Source organism: Ranitomeya imitator, chromosome 5, assembly GCF_032444005.1.
Source record: "Ranitomeya imitator isolate aRanImi1 chromosome 5, aRanImi1.pri, whole genome shotgun sequence".
Taxonomy (NCBI): Eukaryota; Metazoa; Chordata; class Amphibia; order Anura; family Dendrobatidae; genus Ranitomeya; species Ranitomeya imitator.
In genome coordinates this window covers 598,245,488-598,272,781 of record NC_091286.1, presented here as the reverse complement: position 1 = coordinate 598,272,781, position 27,294 = coordinate 598,245,488, and the positions used below count along the sequence as shown (strand labels likewise).

General features: G+C 45.8%; 1 protein-coding gene across 2 annotated transcripts in view; it reads left to right on the top strand.

The window, feature by feature from the left end:
* Positions 1 to 27,294, top strand: part of PPP2R3A (protein phosphatase 2 regulatory subunit B''alpha) — a 219,329-nt gene that overhangs the window by 20,156 nt on the left and 171,879 nt on the right. Inside the window, exon 2 of one of the 2 annotated variants that reach the window (XM_069727960.1) lies at positions 25,399 to 25,514. The exons of the other annotated variant lie outside the window; for it this stretch is intronic. The gene's annotated coding sequence lies outside the window, so the exon portion shown is untranslated. The remainder of the gene's footprint in view (positions 1 to 25,398; positions 25,515 to 27,294) is intronic. 2 annotated transcript variants of the gene reach the window in all.

The following is a 27,294-nucleotide window of genomic DNA, read 5'->3' as shown; positions in this document are numbered from 1 at the left end:
CCCACGCAGCTTTGCCATAAAGTGAGAGCCTGAACTACAGTAATCTCTTCAGTGATGCACTGACAGGAGCCATTATCTCCTGTCAGTGTGTCACTGGAGGCCCTATAGATTAGTGATATCACCCGATGTCACTGTTCTATAGGGGAGATCGTCGTGGGACACTCGTTATTAATTTGACTGCGTCGGACAGGGAGTATACGGTTGGCTTATTTTTTTACTTTTTGCAGGCGGTTGAGTATGGTTAAATTAAAGGGAATCTGTCACCCCAAGAATCGTATGAGCTAAAACCACCGGCATCAGGGACTTATCTACAGCATTCTGTAATGCTCTAGTTAAGCCCCTGATGTAACCTGAAAGGTAAGAAAAAACGTTTTTTATACTCACCCAGGGGCAGTCCGGTCTGATGGGCGTCGCGGTCCGGGTCCCGCGCCTCCTATCTTAATACGATGACGTCCTCTTCTTGTATTCCTGCCACGGCTCCGGCGTACTTTGTCTGCCCTGTTGAGGGCAGAGCAAAGTACTGCAGTGCGCAGGTGCCGGGCCTCTCTGACCTTTCCTGTTGCCTGCGCACAGCAGTACTTTGCTCTGCCCTCTACTTTATTCTGGCTCTTTTTTTTTTTTTAACCCTTTCACTGCTATAGGATTAATAATGGATAGGTGTCCTATTGACGCCTCTCCATTATTAACCGGACTTAATCTTACAATACAAAGGTGTCATTAACCCCTTATTACCCCCATATCCCACAGCTACACGGGAGTGGGAAGGCAGGGGCTAAGAGCCGGAATTAGTTTTGTAAATTTTGATGGAAAAATTAGAAATTGATGGTCAACTTTTAACCCTTATAACTTCCTACCAAAAAAAAAATGTTTTAAAAATTGTGCTGATGTAAAGTAGACATGTGGGAAATGTTATTTATTAACTATCTGTATTTTGTGTGATGTGACTCTGATTTAAAGACATACAAATTAAAAGTTTGAAAATTGCAAAAATTTTCAACAAATTTCCTATGTGTTTTTTTTTTTTTTTTCACAAACACAAGTCATATCAAAGAATTTTTACTACTATCATGAAGTAGAATATGTCATGAATAAACAGTCTCAGAATCAGTGGGATCCATTAAAGCGTTTCAGAGTTATTGCCACATAAAGTGACGACGGTCAGAACTGAGGTCAGCAATTTTTGGCACAAAACCGCCCTTCATCATTTTCTATCTGGACCTCTGTAGACGTAGTAGAAATCATGACTTTTTTTTTTTAGGAAGGTTTGTTTCTGGAGGAGTTTGTCAACATGGTGCATTTTTGTGACTTTTTAGCACCAGAAGTTGCAAACCCTTTGTGAAAACAAAAATAAAGAACTTTTTTGATATTGCACCAAGTTGATGGACTGAATTTTGAATAATTTGCCTCGAAAAGTCAGCGACTACCATAAGACAAAAGAAAAGTGACTTACCTAAATAACTTGCAAATAATCAATCTGGTCTAAAGTCTGTAAAGTGCTGTTGAATTAGTGACGCCATATAAGCAAAATGGATAAAATAAGTAGTAGTTAAAGTTCAGTGATATACAGTAAGTAGAAGGAAGTCTATTTCCATGAGTATCTAAACGTTTTTGGAAGCCAGGTAGCATTCTCCTTGAATTCTGACTTGTATGCTTTAGTGTTGTAAATCTTGAGCCCGTGAACCCAACAATCAATCTTAGGCAAAAATGTTTTAATAATCTATATATATATATATATATAAATTGTCTAAGGGGTACTTTCGTCTGTCTTTCTGTCAGCAACTTCCGTCAAATCCTGCGTCGCTGATTGGTCTCGCCAGCTGCCTGTCATGGCTGCAGCGACCAATCGGCGATGGGCACAGTCCGATTAGTCCCTCCCTACTCCCCTGCAGTCAGTGCCCGGCACCCCCATACTCCCCTCCACTCACCGCTCACACAGGGTTAATGCCAGCAGTAATAGGCAACGGGTACCGCACTCCGTAACCACTGCTATTAACCCGATGTGACCAAGTTTTTACTATTGATGCTGCCTATGTGTTATGTACTGCGTAGCCTGTGCTATATATTACGTGGTGACTGTTATATACTGCATGGCCTGTGTTATACGGTATACTATGTCGCCTGTGTTACATACTGCGTGGCTGCTATATACTGTGTGGGCTGTGTTCTATACTATTTGGGTTGTGTTATACTGCGTGGCCTGTATTAACGCATCGGGTATTCTACAATATGTATGTATGTATGTATGTGTGTGTATATACATACATACATACATACATACATACATACATACATACTCACTCTAGAACAGGGGTGTCAAACTGCATTCCTTGAGGGCTGCAAACAGGTCATGTTTTCAGGATTTCCTTGTACTGCACAGGTGATGATTTAATCACCTACACAAATAATGAGTTGGTGATTTAAATTATCACCTGTGCAGTACAAGGAAATCCTGAAAACATGACCTGTTTGCAGCCCTCGAGGAATGCAGTTTGACACCCCTGCTCTAGAATACCCGATGCACTAGAATCGGGCCACCATCTAGTCTTTTATAATGTTCGCTGAACGCGTTAAAATGTGCCTTGGGCTCAAAGACAAATTGTAACTTTTTTTTGATTGACGAGGATAATTTCTTAATTTGGAACAAAAACACTTTTGGTTACGTTATGGCAGAAGTTTTGTATATCCAAACATCCACAATTATCCAGGGCTTCATGTTGGTAGCTCTGTTTGGGTTATGAAAGGCTTATTTTTATTTTTTGTTTCTTGTGTAAAATAGAGCTCATTTGTATTTATTTTTGTTAATATTTCAGGGCTGTTGGCAAATAAACGCGATTATTTACAGTCCATGTCATCAATATGCCATAATTAAGGAGAACTCGTCACCATTCTTGACACTTAGGAAGTAACTGTAAAATTAATCGTGTACAGGAATGTCAAAACGATTAGTCCATATGTTCTGCCTTTTGTAACTTCTAGTAACCGCCTAAGGCTCTCAAAGCCATGAGGCGGCTAAGGGCAGAGTCAGACGGCCATATCATTCCGACGAGGATCGGAACGCAATGCTTGGACTGGTCGTCGGCTCTCCTGACCCGGGCGTGACAGCTGCATAGAAATACATGCAGATCACAGAACAAATGCGGCAGCACTCACCGATCCTGGAGTTAGATAGTCCTTTATTCAAGCATGTGAGAAGACATCTTCACGGCTCGGGGGTGTGCAATAATGATGGCAGTCCATGGACCCCATAGAAGCGCTACTCTCAGAGCGAAGCGGCCGTCGTCGATCCCTGCACACTCCCGTCATTATTGCACACTCCCGTCATTATTGCACACTCCCGAGCCGTGAAGATGTCTTCTCACATGCTTGAATAAAGGACTATCTAACTCCAGGATCTGTGAGTGCTGCCGCACTTGTTCTGTGATCTGCATGCCATTCAACTCTGTTTCATGCGAGCACCTCTGATCAGCTGTCGGACAATCAGCTGTTGAAGTACACATCCAGTTCTCCCTGGTTACTTGGGCTGTGCTGCTCAGCATTTTTCTATTTTTGTTCTATAGAAATACATGCGGTAATGCTTTGGTCAGGAGAGCTGACGGCCATTCTAAGCATTGCGTTACGATCTTTGTCTGAGTTATACTGTTGTTTGACTCTTCCTTAAAAGAAGTAACCGAAGTATTCTTCAGAATTGAAAGCCTTCACTATTTTATTTGTAAAACTAAAAAAAAAACAACCAAAGTTGCCGACAGCAAAAAGAAAAGACAAAGATGCTTCAGGAAAAACACCACTGGCATTTTCCTGAAGAGTCTTCCTATTCAAAGCTATGTGGGTAAGATGATGTCTACAAGATGCCATGTGCATATCCCCAATGGAGGTTATCCAGCAGTTACTTTTTTTTTTTTTCTCTTTTGACTACTAACCTTCTCCATGGGCACACTATTATTGCGTCCATAAACTGTTACAGAAGATACAAGCAATGGACAAGAGTGCCACCCTTTTTGGAAAAAGTAGACCCTTTTTCTCATCTGGGCATTCTCTTTAAATAGATTGTTTAAACTTGTCTCTTCAGGAGCACACCATGCCTGTGCCTCCTGGCCTCCTGCTTGCCATGGGAGGCAGTGCGCTCCTGAAGATGAGCGGTTCACACTAGCACCATGATTGAGCCTTTGCTTTGAACTGTGCATTTTCTCATACCTCAAGCAGAGGCAGATTTCAGTGTGCACCATTGGAGGAGCTCTGCGAGACTTGGGGTTAGAGGTTTGCTTGGAAGCTCTATGGCAAATGACCCTTCGGTAGGAAACCGGCCACCTCTGATAGACTTAAAAGGTGGCCAATATTTTAGCCAAAGAGCTGTAAGGTATAAATCCCTCTTTAACGAGCACTTTGAAATTTTACCAATTTAAGAAGTTGAGACAACCCCCTTTTAAAAGAGCAATATTACAAACGTACTGACATAAAATTCTCCAAATTAGTATCAAGACGTATTGGAAGCGGCATGGTCTGCATTGTTCCAATATACATGGGTGCGGACTTTATGTATAACCACGTCTGGGTGGAGATGATTAGTGCAGATGTGCATTGCCCCGAAGCTCCATTTATCTAGCAAAACCAGATTTGGTTTTTTTTTTCCCCAGACGCGTGAAGCTTTTTAAAACTGGGTGGTGACTGCCTTTTATAGATAGAAAATCCTAGGAAATTCTCTCCACAGGGAGCTCTGATTAATACAGTCAGACACAAAAGACTTAATTAAGGTTTCTTCATGCTAATTAAAACCCCTGCGCTGTGATTGCTGTTTATACGCTTAGAGAATTGGTGTAGAAACGCTTGAAAGTTCTTTGGGGAAGGAGTATTTTGGGGTGATGACTAGAAGGAATTCATTGAATAAGGGTTTCTGTGTGTCGTACATACAGTGCTGAAAGAGGAATATTCCTTTCATCCCCTGCTGATTCTTGGCGTGCCGATCATGCAAGCTTCTTCAAGCATTAACTTAGAATATTGACCTTTTCCAGAAATCGAATTTCAACACGACCAACATAGTTTTGCAACTAGAAGACTCATTGTTTTCAAAAGCTCAGACTATAGGGTACCTCAAGGCCTTCATACACATTGGACTAAAATTGGGCGAACCTGCTGATTAAGACTTGATCAGGGATGTATCTGGTGGGGTGAGCGGGGTATTTGCTCTGGGTGCAGGGAGCACTGTTGGGCCGCCTGATGCACAGGTCAGACATGTCTCCCAAGTGGTTGAATTTTGCCGCTCCCCGGAGTGGAAGTCGGCTACTCTGTTCCAGCTGACTAGCAACTAAGAGATGCAGCAATCGATTGTACCCGCGTCTCTCAGATGCGAGCATAATTGAAGCACTGAAAGCTGGCATTTCTGGGTCAGGGCAACGTCAGCAGCGCGACCAGGTCATTTAGTCACACTGCTGACGTCCCACTCAATCTCTACATAGGCGCGGTGTAAGTCAGTGTGGTAAGCGCTCCCCTGGAGCTGAAGAGAACAAATAATTCTTGTAGTTGGGGATGGGTGGGAATTTAAGGAAACCTGAGGAGCAAGGCTAACACAGTATATGAAGTGGCGATTGGTGCCGACAGTGTGAGGAAGCGGTAACAATCGAACGCGAAACGCGCGTTGGGGTACGTGACCCAGGACCCAGACAGGACTCCTTCACACACGGGTAATTTGCTTACTTGTCTTAATCTATGTTACAATTGGTATACTTATGGTATGTGGCGATCTTAAGAATACGGCTAATGTGAGTATACCACTTGGTTTGATCGCCACACACCTGACTTAGCAGAGCTCATGTGTGGGTAGTATTTCTTTTTGTACTTATGATTTAAAATACTGTTTATTATACTTACCCTGGTCCTGTCTTGTGCACCTGGATCACTTGATGTATTCATGGATGCTGTTGCAATGTTTTTTTATAAACTATTTATCACTGTATATCATATTTATGCTCATGTAATGGATTTTTTCAATAAATATAACCTTTTGTGAACTTTTTTGGCCAGTTTTGACTCTCGGTTCTCCTATTATATCATTATTTGCAATAAGTCGCCGTATATGTTTACATAGTATTCATAACTGACGCCCTTCTTGTCTTTACCTTTAATACGTTTGTCTATAATTTTCTTTCTAATCTCCTGAGACAACTCTTTCCTTCGCTTCCTCTGGTCTGTGTTGAGTGTGATACACACCATGTCACCAAACAGCACAGTGAGGATCTGTAGCCCTATATACAGGCCACTCACTGATTCCAAGATTGTAGACACCTGTGATGCTAGTTGGTGGACACACCGCGATTTAACATGTCCCTTTTGTCACATTATTTTCTGGGCTACCATCATTTCTGTCCAGGCCTATTTCATGAGTTTTATTTATTTATTTTTTTAATTCTGTGGAGGCATGATTGAGAAGCAATGTCTAACTTTCATTTGTTCATTTTCATAGATCTTTTATTTATTATTAATTTTGGCAGATTCAAGATTTCTGTGACCATTGTGGGTTTCTCTGTCATTAAACGAGGGGTACCAACAATTTTGTCCACGTGTGTATGTTGTACCATTTTTAGGCGATAAGAAAACTAAAGCTGTATAGATCTGCAATATACTATGGGAATCTTTTAGGAGCTGTTGTAAAATACATCTATTATACAAAAGTTCTTGTCAAAACAGAAGCACTGACATCATAATGAACACGAGTTTAAAAAATCCTTCTCTAGTTCAGAACTCATATCCACATATTTTCTTGGGAAGCCTTTAAATGTCACCCATGTCTGCTCTCGGGACTCGTTGGGCTTCATTTTGCGTGTATTGATGCACAGGCCGTGTATGGAGGCACCTATAGATGCTTCTGCAGGGTGCCACCGTACCTTCCTTCGGAGGCTACAGGCCACAATTTTTTAGGATCTCACTGAGGAAACTCCTTTCCCAAGTATAAGATTGGAGGCACCGTTTGGTCCCATAATATAATTATGGCTACGTGCATGAACCTTGTGGTGCATTTTTAGCGTTCTAAGTTATCAAGTCATCGTTTTATATGGCTTCTTGCAAAGATATGGATCTGTTATCGGGGATGGCGGTGCTTCCATTCTTCTGCTGTACGGCAGGTGTGATAACATGCGTGGCTCCGGCGGTCACAGCCACGCTCGGGCTATAAAAGAGGAGTGTTGAGCTCCGCTATCAGTGTGAACTCCAGGGCATCTCTTGTGGGTCAATCACTAGATGTTCCTGTCCTCCATCTGTCATTTTCTGGCTCTCCTTGTAACATATTCACATGTAGAAAAGTTTCTTTCTCTTTAATGTTTTAACTTTTTGTTCCTTGATCTTGTGATTAATGACCGATCCTTACGAGGGGTCCTTAAAAGTTTTGTAGTACCCCTCCGGATAGAACATGCTCCCATTATATTCCATGGGCCTTTTCATATCGCTGGTGTTTTTTTGCAGACTGTGTCCACGTGAATACTTTGGAGACATGTTTGTTTTTAGTACAAGTCACAGATCAAACTCTCCCTTTATGGGTCCTCTATAATCCCGGACAGCACACAAACGTCTGACTCTGTTTTCAAAGCAAAAAAATTATTTTTTTATTTATTTATTTTTTTTTTTTAGGTTCCAAGGTTTTTCAGTTGCATTTAGGGTATTTTGAGGGTGCCGAATTCACAAATCTCATTACTTTTGCTGAATTGGTTCTATTTTTTTTTAATTATTTTTTCAGATAATTCATCCATGAAAATAATGCATTTCCCCCATGCAACTTGTGTGTGATAACAAATGCAATAACGTTTGGTCTTTTGTCTCTTTATCAGTGTCTTAGGTTATGAAATACAAACTAATTCTATGGGATATTGCAATTTATAGGTTTACAACACTATAAAAGTGACTTTTTAAAGCCAGAATCCCACTGTAATTAATTCGCTATTAAATATCTCAGAAACTAGAGCCAATTCGGCAACACCAAAGTCATATTCTTAGTCCGCACCATAAACCTCATGTAAAACCGTTCAGACATCGCTGGCACCAAAATCACTGCATGCCAGTGAGATATAAGTAGTACATTTGCTGGGTTGTTTTTTTTTGTTTGTTTGTTTTAATAAATAGGGGTCTTAGAATGAAGAACATAAAATATATTTACAATATTAATAAGTAATAATGTTTTTCTTAAGTGCAGGTGGTATATTTCTTCTAATTCCTCCCAATATGAGCTTGTTCTCATAGACCTACCTGGTCTTGCCGGAGTAAGCATGCCATCATAGATGCATTATAGACGCATATCCACAGCAGGAGAAATGTAGCGTGACGTGATGATGGCCTTTGAAATGAATTGGCCGTACAGAGAACATGTTTCTAGAATTGAAGCCAATGTAAAAGACCATATTTTTGATCTGGAATCCCTCACAGAGGGCCTACCTTTATGATATCCATGTATCTTATTGGATGTATATGGACACAGATTATGGTGAGACAACCCATTATGCCCATTCTTAAAGGGCAACTGAGGTTAAATGTAACTGGCACCAGGCTGCTGCTCTTATGGTCCTGTGGTGGCACCAGGCTGCTCTTGTGGTCCTGTGGTTGTCCTAGGCTGCTGCTGTGGTAGTACTAGGCTGCTGCTCTAGTGGTTAGCTGGTTGTGCTAGGCTGCTGCTCTTGTGGTTCTGTGATGGTACTAGGCTGCTGCTCTTGTGGTTCTGTGGTGGTGCTAGGCTGCTGCTCTTGTGGTTCTGTGGTGGTGCTAGGCTGCTGCTCTTGTGGTTCTGTGGTGGTGCTAGGCTGCTGCTCTTGTGGTCCTGTAGTGGCGCTAGGCTGCTGCTCTTGTGGTTCTGTGGTAGTACTAGGCTGCTGCTCTTGTGGTTCTGTGGTGGTACTAGGCTGCTGCTCTTGTGGTTAGCTGGTGGTGCTAGGCTGCTCTTGTGGTTCTGTGGTGGTGCTAGGCTGCTGCTCTTGTGGTTCTGTGGTGGTGCTAGGCTGCTGCTCTTGTGGTCCTGTGGTGGCGCTAGGCTGCTGCTCTTGTGATTCTGTGGTGATACTAGGCTGCTGCTCTTGTGATTCTGTGGTGATACTAGGCTGCTGCTCTTGAGGTTCTGTGATGGTACTAGGCTGCTGCTCTTGTGGTTCTGTGGTGGTGCTAGGCTGCTGCTCTTGTGGTTCTGTGGTGGTGCTAGGCTGCTGCTCTCGTGGTTCTGTGGTGGTGCTAGGCTGCTGCTCTCGTGGTCCTGTGGTGGCGCTAGGCTGCTGCTCTTGTGGTCCTGTGGTGGCGCTAGGCTGCTGCTCTTGAGGTTCTGTGGTGGTGCTAGGCTGCTGCTCTTGAGGTTCTGTGGTGGTGCTAGGCTGCTGCTCTTGTGGTTCTGTGGTGGTGCTAGGCTGCTGCTCTTGAGGTTCTGTGGTGGTGCTAGGCTGCTGCTCTTGAGGTTCTGTGGTGGTGCTAGGCTGCTGCTCTTGTGGTCCTGTGGTGGTGCTAGGCTGCTGCTCTTGTGGTCCTGTGGTGGTGCTAGGCTGCTGCTCTTGTGGTCCTGTGGTGGTGCTAGGCTGCTGCTCTTGAGGTTCTGTGGTGGTGCTAGGCTGCTGCTCTTGAGGTTCTGTGGTGGTGCTAGGCTGCTGCTCTTGAGGTTCTGTGATGGTGCTAGGCTGCTGCTCTTGTGGTACTGTGGTGGTGCTAGGCTGCTGCTCTTGAGGTTCTGTGGTGGTGCTAGGCTGCTGCTCTTGTGGTCCTGTGGTGGTGCTAGGCTGCTGCTCTTGTGGTACTGTGGTGGTGCTAGGCTGCTGCTCTTGAGGTTCTGTGGTGGTGCTAGGCTGCTGCTCTTGTGGTACTGTGGTGGTGCTAGGCTGCTGCTCTTGTGGTACTGTGGTGGTGCTAGGCTGCTGCTCTTGAGGTTCTGTGGTGGTGCTAGGCTGCTGCTCTTGTGGTACTGTGGTGGTGCTAGGCTGCTGCTCTTGTGGTACTGTGGTGGTGCTAGGCTGCTGCTCTTGAGGTTCTGTGATGGTGCTAGGCTGCTGCTCTTGAGGTTCGCTGGTGGTTAGATTGTGGTGGCGGTGGTGCTGCTGTGACATAAGTTGAAGGAGACGTACCTTCGATTCTATAGGATCATTTTCAGTGCTTATTGGGGACAGTGTAATTTTGCCGGCAGTTAATGCATGACATACTTTGTGATGGTTCCTCGCTTCTCTGGCTGATTTGGCTTCGGATATTCCTTTCCTGAGCGGACGCTGCCATCTGTACTGTGACTACCCTGCTCTGGATATGATGGTAGCTGCTGTGAATACTCTGGATTTTCTGGGCCTCTGAGTTATGATGTGTGTTGTCTGCCGGCTCATTGGGGAATATGTCGTTACCTGATCCCCAGCACGGACACTATGGAGGGTAACTGTGTCCGTGGGCTGCACACGCAGCTGTCGTGATTCATATAGAGCATTTGTGACCGCGTTGTATGGAGACTTACCTCATTGCTGCAGTGTAAATTCTTGTCGACTTGCACTAACCTCTATATAATGAGGGTTCACAGAACTTTCCCCAAAATGGCTTCCAGGCCCTGTTATCGTACATCTTCTGATCCACAGAACTGTAACTGGAAGGTTTCTGCAATTTGTGCTCATTAGTGGGAGCAAGAAGGGAAAGTCTCCGGCTGACTTCCCATGCCTGATCTATGGAGACCTCTCTGCTCCAGATCTACAATTGTATGGTGACCGGGTTTAGTGATGTAGCAGTCATGAAAGGAGGCGGCCGCCTGATGAATCCGATCTTCATGCGTTTGTGTCACCTATATGCCCAGTGAGAAGACAAGTCGGCAACTTGGGCATGTTCTGCTGGGAAACCTCGGGTGTGAGCAATCGTGGGAACGACCCTTTCACATGTACCACCTCGCTAAACATGGTGAAGGCCAAAACACCGAGACTGTGCTGAATTGGCAGCGATTGGAGAAGGTGGGCCAGATGTTTGGGGAGGACTGAGCCAACATTGTGGCATGGCTGTGGCTGATCGGTGGGCATGCAGACACATACATGGCTCATACATAGCCCTAAATTTTTGCTTTTAGGTGCATTTTATTCCCCCTTGTTTTTGCTTTTCAGGCTTATAACAAATGTAGACTGTGTTCTTCCATTCCATGGACCTTTACGCATTTGTCATTCCATAGTGTGGTGGTCCGTGTGGCTGTACAGAGCCGCAGCCCCTCTCCCTGAGCCCAGCATTACGGTGGGGGGCACTCGGTGGGGCGAGCAATCATCTGCTGATGGAAACTGGAGGAAATTATGTTCCCTTACATAAGCTCCTGGGATCTCTCTCTGAGGCATAACCCATTCAGTTAATTATACTTGCTGGCTAAATGCTTTTCATTGCATGTCTGCCTTTTCTTATATCTGCTGCCAAGTTAATGTTTCTTTTGGGCTTTGGAAATTTAACTCCAATGATGCTGTGCACTTTCCCGATGACGAGCGTAATCTACCTAGAGAAGCGTTGGCATAGCGGTACAATCGTCACTGTGGGCTCCCACCAATGTGGGCACATGTCAGTTCTGCTGCCTCGGCAATGTTTGCTGCCTCTTCACTTGGTGCCTCGGCAATGTTTGCTGCCTCTTCACTTGGTGCCTCGGCAATGTTTGCTGCTGCTTCACTTGCTGCCTCGGCAATGTTTGCTGCTGCTTCACTTGCTGCCTCGGTAATGTTTGCTGCCGCTTCACTTGGTGCCTCGGTAATGTTTGCTGCTGCTTCACTTGCTGCCTCGGTAATGTTTGCTGCCGCTTCACTTCCTGTCTCAGGAATGTTTGCTGCCGCTTCACTTGCTGCCTCGGCAATGTTTGCTGCTGCTTCACTTGCTGTCTCGGCAATGTTTGCTGCTGCTTCACTTGCTGTCTCGGCAATGTTTGCTGCTGCTTCACTTCCTGTCTCGGGAATGTTTGCTGCCGCTTCACTTGCCGCCTCGGCAATGTTTGCTTCCGCTTTACTTGCTGCCTCGGCAATGTTTGCAGCATGCGGTTTTAAATACCATTTTGAAGTACAGATCACATTTTGATTAGTTTTATTGCATTTTTGGAGGAAATTGTGACTACAGAAAATCTCAAATCCTTGGCTTTTGTTTTTTTGTATACAAATATTTTTTCCGAAATATCAAAATCTAAAGTACAGGCAATTACATATGCAGCTATATCAAATGGGTTTTTATTTAGTTTTACATTTCACTATATCAACGTTTTAAAGGATTTTTTCTATTTTTACATTTTTAAATGGTCCCCTTGGGGGACTTGAAGCTGTGATCGCTTACTCACCTGTGCAGTACACTGCTATACTGCTGTATGTAGGCAATGTATTGAGAGATTATCTTCTAATGAAGCCCAACCTGTGGTTTCCAAGCTCCAGGCTGCCATTTCAATCTGCACCCTGCAATTGTGAGGCCATGTTGAAGCCTATCACACTTGACTGTGGCATTTGAGAGGTTAAGCTGATGTGAGCGGATCTAGCTCCGGCAGTACCGGCTATATAACAGCTGACATCCACGTTGTATGGAGCGGGCCAAGCTTCTGAGTGGTCTCCATGCAGTGTTAGTGCTCAGCTGCTGTACTCATACGGCCGCCGGGGTTGCTTGGTGCATGACCATACCGGTTTACTAAAACCTATCTATTTTAAGAAATATGCGAGGCAAATGAAAGAGGAAAAATAGTCACCCCTATGCCTTGTGTGATTGTACCCAAAAATGTATTGCCTGGTCGTTTTGCCTTTGTTTAGGCCAAATCATGGCAGTAATGTGGGACCGTAGCCTTACACTCCTCGTAGAAGATGGAGGTAAACTACGATTATTGCGCATGGACAAAACCCAAGGATGGGTTTATAGGACTGATTATAGGAATGAGTAGAGAACCTACTTGCTGATATTCCCCCAATAAGACCTACTGCCATTGCTTTATTGTATGTACTTTGGGTCAAGTGTTAAGTTCTGGACTTGGAGGACTATTGGAATGTAGCTGTAAATGGCGGTACGTCTCCATGACAGGTTGCCTGTGGTGTGACCCTGTGGCCATGTGTTGTTCTCCAGCACCACATCTACCAGATCTGGTCTGTTTCCCATCAGTGCACATTTTATACAGCTGTTTTGCATCCAAGAGGCAGATTCCTTGGAAATGCCGGAGGGAATGGGAACGCCTGCTTACTACATGTCCATGTTTTATCTCCTGCGCAGTGTTGAAGGGTGCGTTCATTGTGTGCGCACTTAAAGCGCAGCATGGCAGTCTTGGTTCTGATTAATATGGGATTTGTTGGCCGATGCTCTGAACCTTTACACGTTGTTCTCCTAAATCGGGCGCTGTGATCTATGGAGTCATAAGTCTGGCATGTCAGAGAGCCCAGGGTAATGGATGCTGGAGCTATGGCAATTACCATGTGTATACATCGCTACCTGGCAGAGCATGGAGCAGACTATTAGGGTGATTTCTGAGAATTCGGGGAAAGGAAGGTATGCCATATACATGTTTAGAGAGTGGATTGTTCATCATTTTTTTTTTTTTTTTCTCACCATTAGAGCTACTCCGCAAGTCTAATGTTGTACTCATTATAAGGCCGGAGGATTGCTGCGCTCAGCATGGTCTATAGGAGATGTAAGGCCCCTTTCAAAGTGTACTATGCCAGTATCCGTATTTTACCGGTATGGGTATGCCAATCCTAGACGTGGTGAGTCCAAAGCGTAGATGAACAACACATAGGAGTTTGAGATCATAAGGTGTCTGGGGCTTATTAAAGGGAATCTGTCAGCAGGCTTGTACTATGTAATCTGACAGCAGCATGATATAGGGACAGAGACTGTGATTCCAGCGACATATCACTTAGTTTACTGGGTGCTGCACTTGTGATAGAATCGTGGATTTCTCTGCTACAGATCCAGCAGTGCTCGGAATGCTGAGCCTTGTATAACTCCGCCCACACCACTGATTGGTAGCTATGTGACTCCACCCACACCTCTGGTAGCTTTCTATCAATATACATAGCCAAGAGCTGTGCGTTATTTGCCCTGTACTCAATGTTGTGACCACCAGTCACTACCAGTACTATAAACCTGCCCAATGATCCTGATGCAAAAATTTGCCTTTGCATCTTTTTTTGCATGTTTTAAAAATGATGGTTGGTCGGCAGCACATCTGGTATGAACAGGGGATGTGCTGCCGACAGTAGTAAAAGTGAGCCGCAGTAAGTGCTTGTTCGTGCCGACCTCCATACTGATCGTTTGGTACTTGGAAATTAAAGTAGACGAGCATCAGACAACTTTCCGTATCGGTTATTGGCGCTTGTTACCTGCAATTTATCGACCTGTGTGAAAGGAAGGATCACGGCCAGAGTTGCCATTTTCCTTTTTGTTCCAAGACCTGAGAAATTAGGAGTGGGGAGGGCAAATGTTTCACTCCTCCTATGTAGGAATGCTGGGGAGTGGGGCAGCATGGCGGCCACTTCTGGTACACTCAGACTTGTCGTTCTCATGGCCAGGTGACGCACTCGCCTTGCCAGTGACATCTCGACAGCCGCGTGGAAATAGAAGTTGTATCGTTAGTCGTGAACGTTAATTTGTAGATTGTTAATTTAAACAGTTCTTTCTCCCCACTGACTAATCTGTTCCTCCTTCATGAATAAAAGGTTACAAGGCATTCATGGCGCAGCGTGCCATGCCCACAGTCTGCCGGAGCAGCGTGAAATAATGTGAGGGCAGACTTCTCGGAGGAAATGTTACTTCACGACACAGCTTCCCTTTGTTCTCAGGATGAATGAAGGAGGGACCCAGAGAGCCATTCACACATTGCCCTCTTTGTGGCTCCAGATGCCAAGCCTGAGATTGGGTGGGAGGCAAGAAAGTGATTCCATCCAGGCTGACGTGTGCTGCAAGTGCCCCCCGGCTGCCTTATGTGCCTTCTAGGAAACCTGCTGCTTCTTATTAGCGGGATTACTGGGCGCCATGTGCTGCCCATGTGTACATCGTATCCATCACACACGGCTCCGGTGGATATACCGGACTCTGCATGTAGCAGGCAATCACAGCAGTGAAATATGGAGACTAAGATCTGAGATGGACCGAAACATCGGCCGTCTCATTTCTGGTGAACTTGCAGCAGAACGTCCGTCGGCTTCTAGCTCCTGCTTACAACTTTATAAGAACCACCACCCGCCATCTCCTGTCTCCGTAACGGGAAAATCCATCTGCACTGAATATGGGTTACACCCATGAATGAAGAGTGAGGGATCAGTCCAGGAGGAGAAAGAAGCAGATTTATCTGATGGGTCATTTTCATGCGTACTACTAATTTATGAAGTAGAGTAACCAGCGTTTTAAGTTTTGTAAATGTTTGCTCAACCTTTAGTGATAGCAAGTTGTTTAGTAATGCTGGAGATTGTTGAGCTTTCTGCTGGTAGTGTGATTACCACAGAGGCATATCCCGCTTGGAGGTGCTTGCTATAAGCAGATTTTTACCACTGTAATATTTATATACTGTAATTCCTGTGAGAAGGTCACTGGTAAAATACTGGAGAGGAGAGGTATGTGTCACTGAGGATGTTGGCCTCAGTGCTATTAACCTGGAAAAATGCTCCAGCATACTATGTGCTGAGAGGGGTTAATCAGCCATATTAAGGGCTGGGTTTTGTGAACAGCTGAGTGGGTGAGAAGCTGTTCACCATATCTCCACCCCAGGGTGTGGTCCAGAAGATGTGTGGAGCCATTGTACTCATTCAGTGTTCAGTGTGTCTGGAGATGAGATCTCCAGAGCTGTGCAGTGTTTTTTTTCCCCTGAGCGGGCGGATTCCAGCAGCCACACAGACTGTACTGTATGCTATTTTGCTTTTCCCGTTATGCTAGAAGGCCGTGTTTTTTTTTTTTTTTTTGTTTTACTTAATTGTGTACTGGTTTATGCAGCACGTTTTTGAGTGAGCCAATCTCCCACAATCCCTGCACAGATGACTCCACTTAGATGTAACAGAATACACCGATGATTTTCTCATTTAACAGAATTGTACAGATATGGAAAAGCATGGCTACTTTCCTCACAAGCAGTGCCACTTCATAACTTGCACTTGGTATAGAAGCCCGGCTTTGTCACACAAAGGGTCATGCAGAATGATGTCTGTTTTTTTCACGTACAGAAAAAACGGACTGACGAGTGTTGTCCGGCTCTTGGTCAGTGTGGTCCTTGTGTCATCAGTTTTTCTCATACTTGTAGAAAAAAAAAAAAAGTTTTTCCACCTTCTCCTTTCTGACAACCTGTGAAAATCGTCCCACTCTCAGATGCCATCAGAGTGCTGTCCAATTTTTTTTTTTTTCATGGACCCATAGACTTGCATTGCTTATTTTGCTCCGACACTCTGGTAAAGAAAAACAGACATACCTCCATCACTTTGCGTGGACTATTCAGTCTGTGAAAACTTAGACTCGAACTACTCCAGTCACTATCTCAAGTACGAGCGCGATCTGTGAAAAACACGGATCTCACTTGTGCGCAAAAAATGGATGTCTGAATGAGGTTGCAGTACCACACCCAGCCAGGGGAAAGGTGTGGCGCTGTGTTTGGAGGAAAGGAGCCAATACAACCCCTTTTTATAGGAGTCGGTTGTGGGGAAAAACATGGAGCCTCCTAAATGCTGTGGTAGCCGTGTAACATATTTCAGAAGATGTTCGGCCCTTTAGGGTTTTTTTTTGTTTCTCTTACATATAGGGCCCTTTCTTCTGAACTTTGAGACTAGCAGTGAACATACGGCAGCAATGGGACGGTGAATGATCTTCCATCCAGGTTTGCAGCGTCTCCATGGTGCATGTTGGTGGTGCCACCTCGCGGACCCCACTAGTGCTGCCACCCCTGAGTGCTATAGACATTATTAATTCTACACAAAGCGACGGGTTCTCCTGACTGAGAAAGGAACGGTTACAGGAGAGGAGACTTTCCGGTCATCTGGGAACAATTGCCAGTGAATGAGGTCACACAGAATCTGGAATCTGCCCGGCCACGGCTGACCTCATCAGAGTCCACATGGAGCTTCCTCCTGACGGAGCTCAGAACATTGGTGTTTGCTTTGGAAAACCGTGAGGAATGAGACAATCGCTGCTGACAGGCTGCAACGTGCTCGAAATCCAAAATGTGTCATGGAAAAGTTTCTACAGAGGCGTCCAACGCGGTCTGGTCTTAGTTAGAAGACTCGTGGGGTCTTATCAGTGGCATTGTCCATGGGGGCCGCGGGGAGGCCTGTGGTTTATCATGACGTGTTCCCAGAGATGTGATACCTAAAAGATGATCTCAGAGAGTCCTCTGCACACATCACAGAAGAGGCAAGATGGCCACGGTCCGTGATGGACGTGCATCTTCAGTGGCTGCCCCAGTCCTTTACAGGTCCCGTTGGCGGGGCATAAACCAAAGGGGCAAATAATAAGAGGGTGTCCGCAATAAACGTGGGATATAAATCTTCAATATTCGGTAGGTCTTATGGTAAATTAGCTTCCATCTACAAGGAAGGAAAACTTAGAACCAAGAATTCAAGGTAGCTACCCTCTAAATTTTCAACTATAAATAAATGTATTTTGGCTAAAAATCCGTTTTGCAATTGGCTTTCATTAAAAATGTTGCCCCCGTTGCCTTTCACAGCCTTATTGTTGCACAGTCTATTGCTGGCTGCAGAATGAGCTAACTGAGAATACGTTAGAAAGCTCCTTCTGACAGAAGTTTATTACATTTGGGGTATGTTCACAACACTTAATTTTTTTGCCCGCCTGAAAATAATAAAAAATAAAAAGACCAGGTTTTCCATGCAGAAACAGTTTTGTGTAACACCAGTGCTTTTTTTTTTTTTTTACATAAAATTTTGGATAGTTTTCTGGCCTTCTTTGACAGCTGGCAGCAGGTCAGAAGGGGACAGTTTTTTGCCCTTTGCAAGTTTTTTTTTTTTTCTTTTTTTCTTTTTTTTTTTTTAATAGAGATGAATAAGAAGATTCTTTTGGAGAGTTTTATGAGTGCTTGTGTGTGGTGTTTTTTTTTTTTTTTTTTTCTTTTAACCCTTCCTGAAGAAACGTCTGATCACGCCTCACACTTCTTCTTCTGAGCTCCTCTCGGCTGATTTAGAGGCACAGAGTTGAGTTCTACTTTCATGTGGTCATAAATCATTTGAGAGGAGCTAGAAAGGAAGATGCGAGTTCTATGATCTCTACGAGCTCACTGACCGGTTCTAAGTTTAAGGGGGTCGTCTAATAAAAATCTGCAGTCACTGTATGTATTGAGAGAATCCAGGCCCCTCTAGTCAGTGTGGCCGGAAGCATGCAAATGGCGGAGTCACCACAACAGCGGAGAATCCTGACAGTGCGTACACCACACGCTGACATTTTATTCTATCTTTACATGGGACATCACTGGAGATCTGACACTTTGATGCAATGTACAGTAGTCAATGTACAGCTTGTATTAGAACAGTGTAGACTTTGTGCTTTCTAAATGACTCGCACAGCCATTAATGTCTAAACCACTGGCAACAAAAGTGAGTACACCCCTAAGTGAAAATGGCCTAATTGTGCCCAAAGTGTAAATATTTTGTGTGGCCACCATTATTTTCCAGCACTGCCATAGCTCTCTGGGGCATGGAGTTCATTAGATCTTCACAGGTTGCCACAGGAATCGTCTTCCTCTCCTCCATGATGACACCACGATGCTGGTGAATGTTAGAGACCTTGCGCTCCCCCACCTTGCGTTTGAGGATGCTCCACAGATGCTCAATAAGCTTGGCCAGTCCCGCAATTTTACCGTGAGTTTCTTAAGCAAGGCAGTGGTCGTCTTGGAGGTGTGTTTGGGGTCATTATCATGTTGGAATACTGCCCTGCGGCACAGTTTTTGGGAGGGAGTGGATCATGCTCTGATTCAGCATGTCATAGTACTTGTTGGCATTCATGGTTCGGTCAATGAACTGCAGCCCCCGGCAGCACTTATGCAGCTCCAAACCATTACACTCCCACCACCATGCTTTACTGTAGGCAGCACACACTTGTCTTTGTGCTCCTCACCTTGTTGCCGCCACACTCGCTTGACACCATCTGAACACAAGTTTATCTTGGTCTCATCAGACCACAGGACATGGTTCCAGGAATTACTGTCTTTACTCTGCTTGTCTTCAGCAAAGTGTTTGCCGGCTTTCCTCTGGGGTCGACCATGGCGAGGTCTGTTCTGAGTGCAACCTGTCTTGCTACACCGCTATATGGTCTTGGCCACCGTACTGCACCTCTGGTTTAGGATGTTGGCAATCTTCTTATAGCCTTGGCCATCTTTATGTAAAGCAACAATTCTTTTTCAGATCCTCAGTGGTCTTTGCCATGAGGAGCCATGTTGAACTTCCATTGACGGGTGTGAGAGATATAAAACCAAATTTATCACACCCGCTCCCCATTCACATCGGAGACCTTGTAACACTGGGTCACATTATACCAGGGAGGGGTATTTGGGCACAAATGGCCAATTTTCACTTAAGGATGTATTTTCTTTTGTTGCCAACGGTTCAGACATTAATGGCTGTGTGAGTTATTTAGAGGGCACAATGTACACTGATTACTTTACAATCCATCGACGTGTCAGATCTTCAGTGTTGTCCCATGGACAGAAATATTAAACTATTTAGAAAAATGTGAGGGGTGTACTCACTTTTGTGTTATACTGTATGGACCTCTGTGGGGGAATTTTATTCTTCCCTATAAGAAACCAAAGTTGTTAAAAAAATAAAAAAAAAACACAACACAAAAAAATGGCTATGAATGTGCGTTGTCTTCTATATTGTGAGCACAGGCTTCGCTGACCGATGGAGCCCGATGCACGAAAGTAAATCTTTTGTATTGCGTTCCCTTTTCACATCGGCGGTCCTACTGTAATGTCTCTCCCATACCGGGGACATATTTTATTCTGTGCAGGCCAGGTCCCTGTTTCCACCATTGCGCAGGTTCTCGCCTGTCATCGGAGCGATGATTAGTTTTGTCGCGCTCTCCTGTGTTTCTTCAGGCCGCTTACATGCTGACGGATTAAGGTCAGACCTTGTTGACACGTCTCAAGTGTTCGTCATGAATATATTTTCTGGTGATTTGCTGGAGGACTGGAAATCTACTCTGCGCTGTGTCACAGTCACTTCTCCATGGCCGGGATCAGCCTGGACTGTGGATTTAACACTTCTCCTTTCATCCGGTGCCAGCTGGCCCTGTCTATACAATATGGCACCAGGGGTGAGGGGCCTTAATACTTCTGATAAAACTATTTTATTTGCTTTAAGGATTTGGTCGGTTATGGTGGAGCGGCATTCCAGATGAAATGTAACTACATGGATGACGCAGGTCCATGTAATGAATCTGTGCTGCTGCTTGAAGACCACTGCCATTCTGGGCTATGGAAAAGCTGGATGAGACGCCGGCCACCTAGCTTTCCCACTGTGGTTAAGTCCTTGTCTCACTGAACAGTAAACCATGTCTCCCGGTGTCCGGCTGATCGCCACAAATCTGCATGCTGACATTACAATTAGACAGTGTAATTAGTCTCTCATTTATAGAAATACAGTCTAGGAATTGGGATAATTCCCTAAAAAAAATTATTCTGAAAATCCGCTGCAAATTCTTCATCTGCCGGCAGGTTTTCTTGTGCATTTCTAATGAAACGTGTGAAATCCACAATGAAAATTTGCAACCAGAATGGACAAGATGTGATAAAACTCTAGGCTAGTTCTGTGCTAATGAAACCCACCCCGGCGCACATGTCACGGAAGCCCACCCAACTCCACCCCGGCGCACATGTCACGGAAACCCACCCCACTCCACCCCGGCGCACGTGTCACGGAAACCCACCCCACTCCACCCCGGCGCACGTGTCACGGAAACCCACCCCGACGCACGTGTCACGGAAACCCACCCCACTCCACCCCGACGCACGTGTCACGGAAACCCACCCCACTCCACCCCGGCACACGTGTCACGGAAACCCACCCCACTCCACCCCGGCGCACGTGTCACGGAAACCCACCCCACTCCACCCCGGCGCACGTGTCACGGAAACTCACCCCGGCGTGCGTGTCACGGAAACCCACCCCACCTCACCCCGGCGTGCATCTCACGGAAACCCACCCCACCCCGGCGTGCGTGTCACGGAAACCCAGGTCAGATTGTCGGTGCACAAGTCTGCATCAAAAAGTTCCATCATTTCTTTAACATAATCCTTCACCCTCAGGTCACATTCGCATGTTCGTGTTCTGCTCAGGTCGCAATACCCACCTCAGACAAGGGTCTCCTGATGTGACCCCGCAGTGTCACAGGCAGAAGGCACCGGGCGGCACGGTGGCTTAGTGGTTAGCACAAATATATGGGTGATGGTGTGCACTCGAGTCTGGGACACGGAGGTGCTGGTATAACGGACCGTGTGATCCAAGTCAATCAAGTATAGAAATATACCGCACACTCAATTTTGGTATGATGCAAAAAGGTTTTGTGCCAAATTTATTTAAATACAAGATACAAAAGGTTGCCACATTGAAAAAATGGAGGAGAGAACCCAACGTTTCGACCCTCCCGGGTCTTATTCATGGGGTTGCTTTGTATAGGGTCAGATAAATTCTCTGTGTCCCGAGTATAAGGAGCCTGATAGGGGAAACGTTTCGACCCTCCCGGGTCTTATTCATGGGGTTGCTCGGAGAGTAGAAAAACAACAGTGTAAACATCTGTCTATAATACAGCAACATAATTTACATTAGAAATGAGATCGAGAATAAAAATAACAAAATAAAAATAAAAAAATGACATAACACAAGCTATCAAAACAAAACAACAAAATATCACCAATAGGATAAAAATAAAAACAGGCAACCAGAAGTCGTGAAGGACTGGCAATCGGAAGCGACAGGAATCAGTTTCTCTAGACATGTTAGGTCAGGTGAGATATATACATTTAAATTACCTCTGGTTCTTGTTATAATTATATACAACAGTGGCAATGGTAGAGGAGAATAAGCGATCCCTTCCAGGTATGTCCTGTCATTATGATAAGATCTATATTAGACTACAAAAGTATACATAATATAGGCACAGAAAATCGTGTAGGTATCTGACAAAAGTAAATCTATAGGTGTGTAATGTATGCTGTAGGTGTTCCCATATAGGTGATCCCGTCAGGTATGAGTTAGGAACCAAAAGGAAGGGTCCCCTATGGTATGTCATAAAGTGTGAGGGAAAGGTCGTAGTAGCAGTGGGAGGTCTGTTATCTATGTGCCAGACCCATACAGTGTGTCCATAATCCAGGGAGAAGGGATGGTAAAGGAGAGGCAGGGAGGAGAAATAAATACCTTTGTATAGGGTCAGATAAATTCTCTGTGTCCCGAGTATAAGGAGCCTGATAGGGGAGGCTGTCTCACTGTGAAAAAGGCCTATCCGTTAGGAGGTACAATAAATATATAGACTTGTATAGACTGCAGGGCAGATGGCTTATGAGGTGCTGGCTGTAGGAGATCTCCGTACCTGTTTAGAGCGCCCTGCTGTGGGAGTGTGGTAGGAGCGAGTAGCGGTACTGCTTAAGAATACCGCCAAACCGGAAGTCCCGGACCGGAAGTGGCGCGGTGTGCATCGCTCCTGCGCAATCAGTGCTGAGCATTAGTGAGGGCAAACTTGCCCAGAGGAGGGAGTATTCTGCATGACGTGTCATGAACTACTCTAAGGAAGGGGTGGGAACTAGCCAAGAGGTGGGGACGGGCAGGGGCACAGAGACCGGAAGTAGCGCGGTGGTTAGCACTGCAGCCTTGCAGCGCTGGAGTCCAGGGTTCTAATCCCACCCAGGACAACATCTGCAAAGAGTTTGTATGTTCTCTCCGTGTTTGCGTGGGTTTCCTCCGGGCACTCCGGTTTCCTCCCACATTCCAAAGACATACTGATAGGGAATTTAGATTGTGAGCCCCATCGGGGACAGTGATGATAATGTGTGAAAAAATGTAAAGCGCTGCGGAATATGTTAGCGCTATATAAAAATAAAGATTATTATTAAGGCTGTTAGGTCAGGAAGCCGGCAACCAAATGGGAATTGTGGACTGAAATAGGCAATGTGCACAATGTTTTTCCAGCTCGGGTGAACCCAACTGGTGTTTTTCACGGGATCTCGCTTCAGGAAACTCCGAAGTGTTTTTTTTTTTTTTTTCTGCGTTTTTAAGAGACACCAGGTGTCTTCCGTCAGTTTTTTTTTTTTTTTTCCCCCCATAGACTTCTTTATTTAGTTTGTGGCATCTTCCAAGCAGAAAACCTTAGAAGGATCATCAGGTCCAGTCTTTCAACCTTTTTTTTTTTTTTTGACATCTTTTGAGAAAATTTTATCAAAATATATACTGTATTTCTATATCTTGTTCAGGTGTTTTTATTTTTTATTTTTTTTATTTTTTAGAGCGGACTGTACCTGTAAAAGATGTTGTGTACACGTACAAAAGAACGGACCCACAAAATTGGCCTTCTGCATCATCCACAAGGGGGCAGAAGTTTTTTTTTGTTTTTTTTGTTTTGTTTTTTTTGCATTGGCTCTCAATTTATACATGAGAATCCAAGCTCTGCTCCATGATGTGCCCCAGACCTACACGTAAGCTGGGTGACCGCACCTGAGGGCTCTTAAATGTATTTTTCTGTCCATCTGTGTGTCTTCCCCCCCCATTATAGCCCTATATATGCTCTTTATATACACGGTGACCATGTGCGTCAGACCCCTTTTTCCCTGTGGGGCATCAGCATTATGATTTACCTTTTAAAGGTCGTTTGTGATTGACTTTATAAATGTAACTATTCTGTAATAATATATTAGGCCATGTTCACATGTTGTGGGAAACTTCACTGTGGATTTGGTTGCAAATCCGCAGACAAAACCTATGTGTTACTCACTGATTTCGTCTTCCTTCATTTACTAATAATGAATTGGATTATAAAGCGGAGTTTCATTTAGATTTGTAATCCGCACCATGCTTTTGTTTTTTTTTTTTTTGCAGATATATTTTTTTCTGTAACTTTGGATTTTTGAAAAACCCATTAGTTTTTAATAGTGCTGTAGATTGCTGCGGACTCGCTGTTCGGAATCTGCACTGCAAATTTGCAATGTGTGAGCTTGACTTGAATAACCTGATAACGTATCCCACTCCTTCCGCATCCATTGATCATGCCCTGACAATAACCACTAACACGAAGAAAATTGTGTGCACAACTATTCAAATGTTGGGGTAGGGCTCTGAGCTGTGCCACGGGGGTGGGGTAGGGCTCTCTGAGCTGCGCCCCGGGGGTGGGGTAGGGCTCTCTGTGCAGTGCCCCCGGGGTGGGGTAGGGCGCTCTGTGCTGCGCCCCGGGGGTGGGGTAGGGCTCTCTGAGCTGTGCCCTGGGGGTGGGGTAGGGCTCTCTGAGCAGTGCCCGGGGGTGGGGTAGGGCTCTGAGCTGTGCCCCGGGGGTGGGGTAGGGCTCTCTGTGCAGTGCCCCCGGGGTGGGGTAGGGCTCTCTGTGCTGCGCCCCGGGGGTGGGGTAGGGCTCTCTGAGCTGCGCCCCGGGGGTGGGGTAGGGCTCTCTGAGCAGTGCCCCGGGGGTGGGGTAGGGCTCTGAGCTGTGCCCCGGGGGTGGGGTAGGGCTCTCTGTGCAGTGCCCCCGGGGTGGGGTAGGGCTCTCTGTGCTGCGCCCCGGGGGTGGGGTAGGGCTCTCTGAGCTGTGCCCCGCGGGTGGGGTAGGGCTCTCTGAGCTGCGCCCCGGGGGTGGGGTAGGGCTCTCTGAGCTGCGCCCCGGGGGTGGAGTAGGGCAGTGCTCACAGAGCTGCTCCCTGTGGTGGGGTAGGGCATGGCTTGTTGAGCTACGCCCCGGGGTGGGGTAGGGCTCTCTGAGCAGTGCTCCGGGGGTGGAGTAGGGCAGTGCTGCTCCCTGTGGTGAGGTAGGGCTCTCTGAGCTGCGCCCTGGGATGGGGTAGGGCAGGGCTCGCAGAGCTGCTCCCTGTGGTGAGGTAGGGCTCGCTGAGCTGCGCCCCGGGGTGGGGTAGAGCTCTCTGAGCAGTGCTCCGGGGGTGGAGTAGGGCAGTGCTGCTCCCTGTGGTGAGGTAGGGCTTGCTGAGCTGCACCTCGGGGTGGGGTAGGGCATGGCTCGTTGAGCTGTGCCCTGGGGTGGGGTAGGGCTCCATGGGCTGCACCCCGGTGTGGGGTAGGGCTTTTGGGCTACGCCCCGGGGTTGAGTAGGGCTCCATGGGCTGCTCCCCCGCCTTTGGGTTTCTGAACAGAGCGGTGTGGTGGTGCATGCCAGAGATCACAATCCAAGCTTGCACCCGCTTCCTGTGCTGGCATTGCCTCCTCTGCTAAGCTCTGGCTGCATCAGTATTATGTGTGATGTAAATGTAATGTACTGTGTATGTGTGCTCATTGTAGATTGATTGGTTGATTTTTCTATTAGGATTACTTGTGAGACTTTTTGTAGAACCTTCTCCTGGACGGCTGATCGCTGACTGCATAAAGTAAGCTGTGCAGAGGACCAATATCACTGTTGTGACTGCCACCGTCACTGACCAGGTGTGTGCGTCCGCTGGGAGCCCCTCATAGTTCACTGCTTGTGTGTTATTCCTATAGAGGAACGCTCAGTTCTCCTGTATTAGTACCTGCTCTCATCCTTCATAAATAAGGAATTATGGAGCAAAGTGACTTACAAGAGTTCTACTGTCCCTGTAGAAATAGACAATTGGGTGTTACTGTTCCCCTTATTGAGTGCACCCTAACCACTCGCCACAGGCATCCGATAGCTGTATAATGAATGTTCAGGCGCCATCCCTCCCTCCTTACCCATCGCTGCTCCAAGCAACTATGGATTCTCAACAGGGAGAGGGGAATAAACCAATGTTAGCGATTTATGAAATCTGAGATTAAAAGTCCTGCCATGTTATATGCGAGCCCAATGCTTCGTTACACCAAAATTTGCTATGGAGAAGTCTGAATGGAAAATAAATATTTGGTAAACCAGGAGCGCTGACGAGGTCCTCTTTAATGGCGAGTTTAATTCCGCTAAAATCTTTACCAAATGCAGGTCATTGTGTTGTCCTATTTTGCAATTTTAAGATCCAGTTTAAAGGGGTTGTCTGGTCTTAAGCTACACGTCTGCATACTTGTGAAACCTACTGCGCGCTGCGAGGCTTCCCCAGGTGCGGGCGGTCACGTAACCACAAGCACCCGGCCACATTCCGACTAGACTGGACCGGGCCTCTCAACGCTAGTGCATTGCTTCAGGCCGGAAATGTCTAGTGGAAATGTGGCCAGGTAGTATGCATATCGCATACATGTGGTCACGTGACCGCCGGTGTGGGCATCGGAGAGCCCCAGAGTGCGTGCAGTACGAACGATGTGAGGATTCCCAAGTCTTCAGTCATCCTAAGACTGAACAAACCCTTTAAAGGGAACCTAACAGTTCCCTTGATTGTCCCTGTCAACTAAAACAGCGGTATGGATTTCTTTACTCTAATAGGGTAACTTCTGTGTGTTACTAACTTCAAACTTTAAAAGGGTTGTCCATTGCTAGGACATCAACTGCTTGATCAAAATGTTTTGACCCCATAAAATAATAAAGCTTATACTCGCCTCCCGTGCTGGCGCCATTCCAGCTGGGTCGGCACTCTCTCCCTGGGGCTCTAATATGTTTGTTTTGACACGTGACCCCCAGCTCCCAAACAGCACTGGTGTCACTGTCTCCTCCTTTGGACAAATCGAACTTGAAGAGGAAGTCCAGGCTGCAGCTGATCCCTGACTTCCTCTTCATATTCAATTCGACAGGAGGCGGGGGACAGGGACGTCAGAGCTGATTGAGTGACGGTGTCACAACAGCTCGGCGGGAACGTTTCCAGCACGGCGGGAACGTTTTATTATTTTATGGGGGCCAAGTGAGGGATGTGACAACAAGTTGTCCAAGTAGTGGACAACTTTTTTAAAGAATTAACATTGATCCAGCAATGTAAGATGTGCCCATGAGGCAGGAGTAGTCCAGCGCAGCATCTCTTCCCCTACACTAATCCTGCCTCAGATCTAATCTCACCTCCATGGGAGTGATTGACAGCTGGCATACAATACTTGTCATGGAAGGCCTATTATGAAGGCTGTCAGTCACATCCATGGAGGAGTGATGAGAAGATGTGCAGCAGGACTAGTCCAGAGGAAGAGGTGCTTGCGCTGGACTAGTCCTGCCTAATTAGCATATGGAAGAAATCCTCTACAATAATTACAGCGTTGGTAAGGCATAAGATCAACTTAGAATAAATAAATCCACATTCATACCGCTATAATATCAGAAGATGCCCTGACAGGTTCC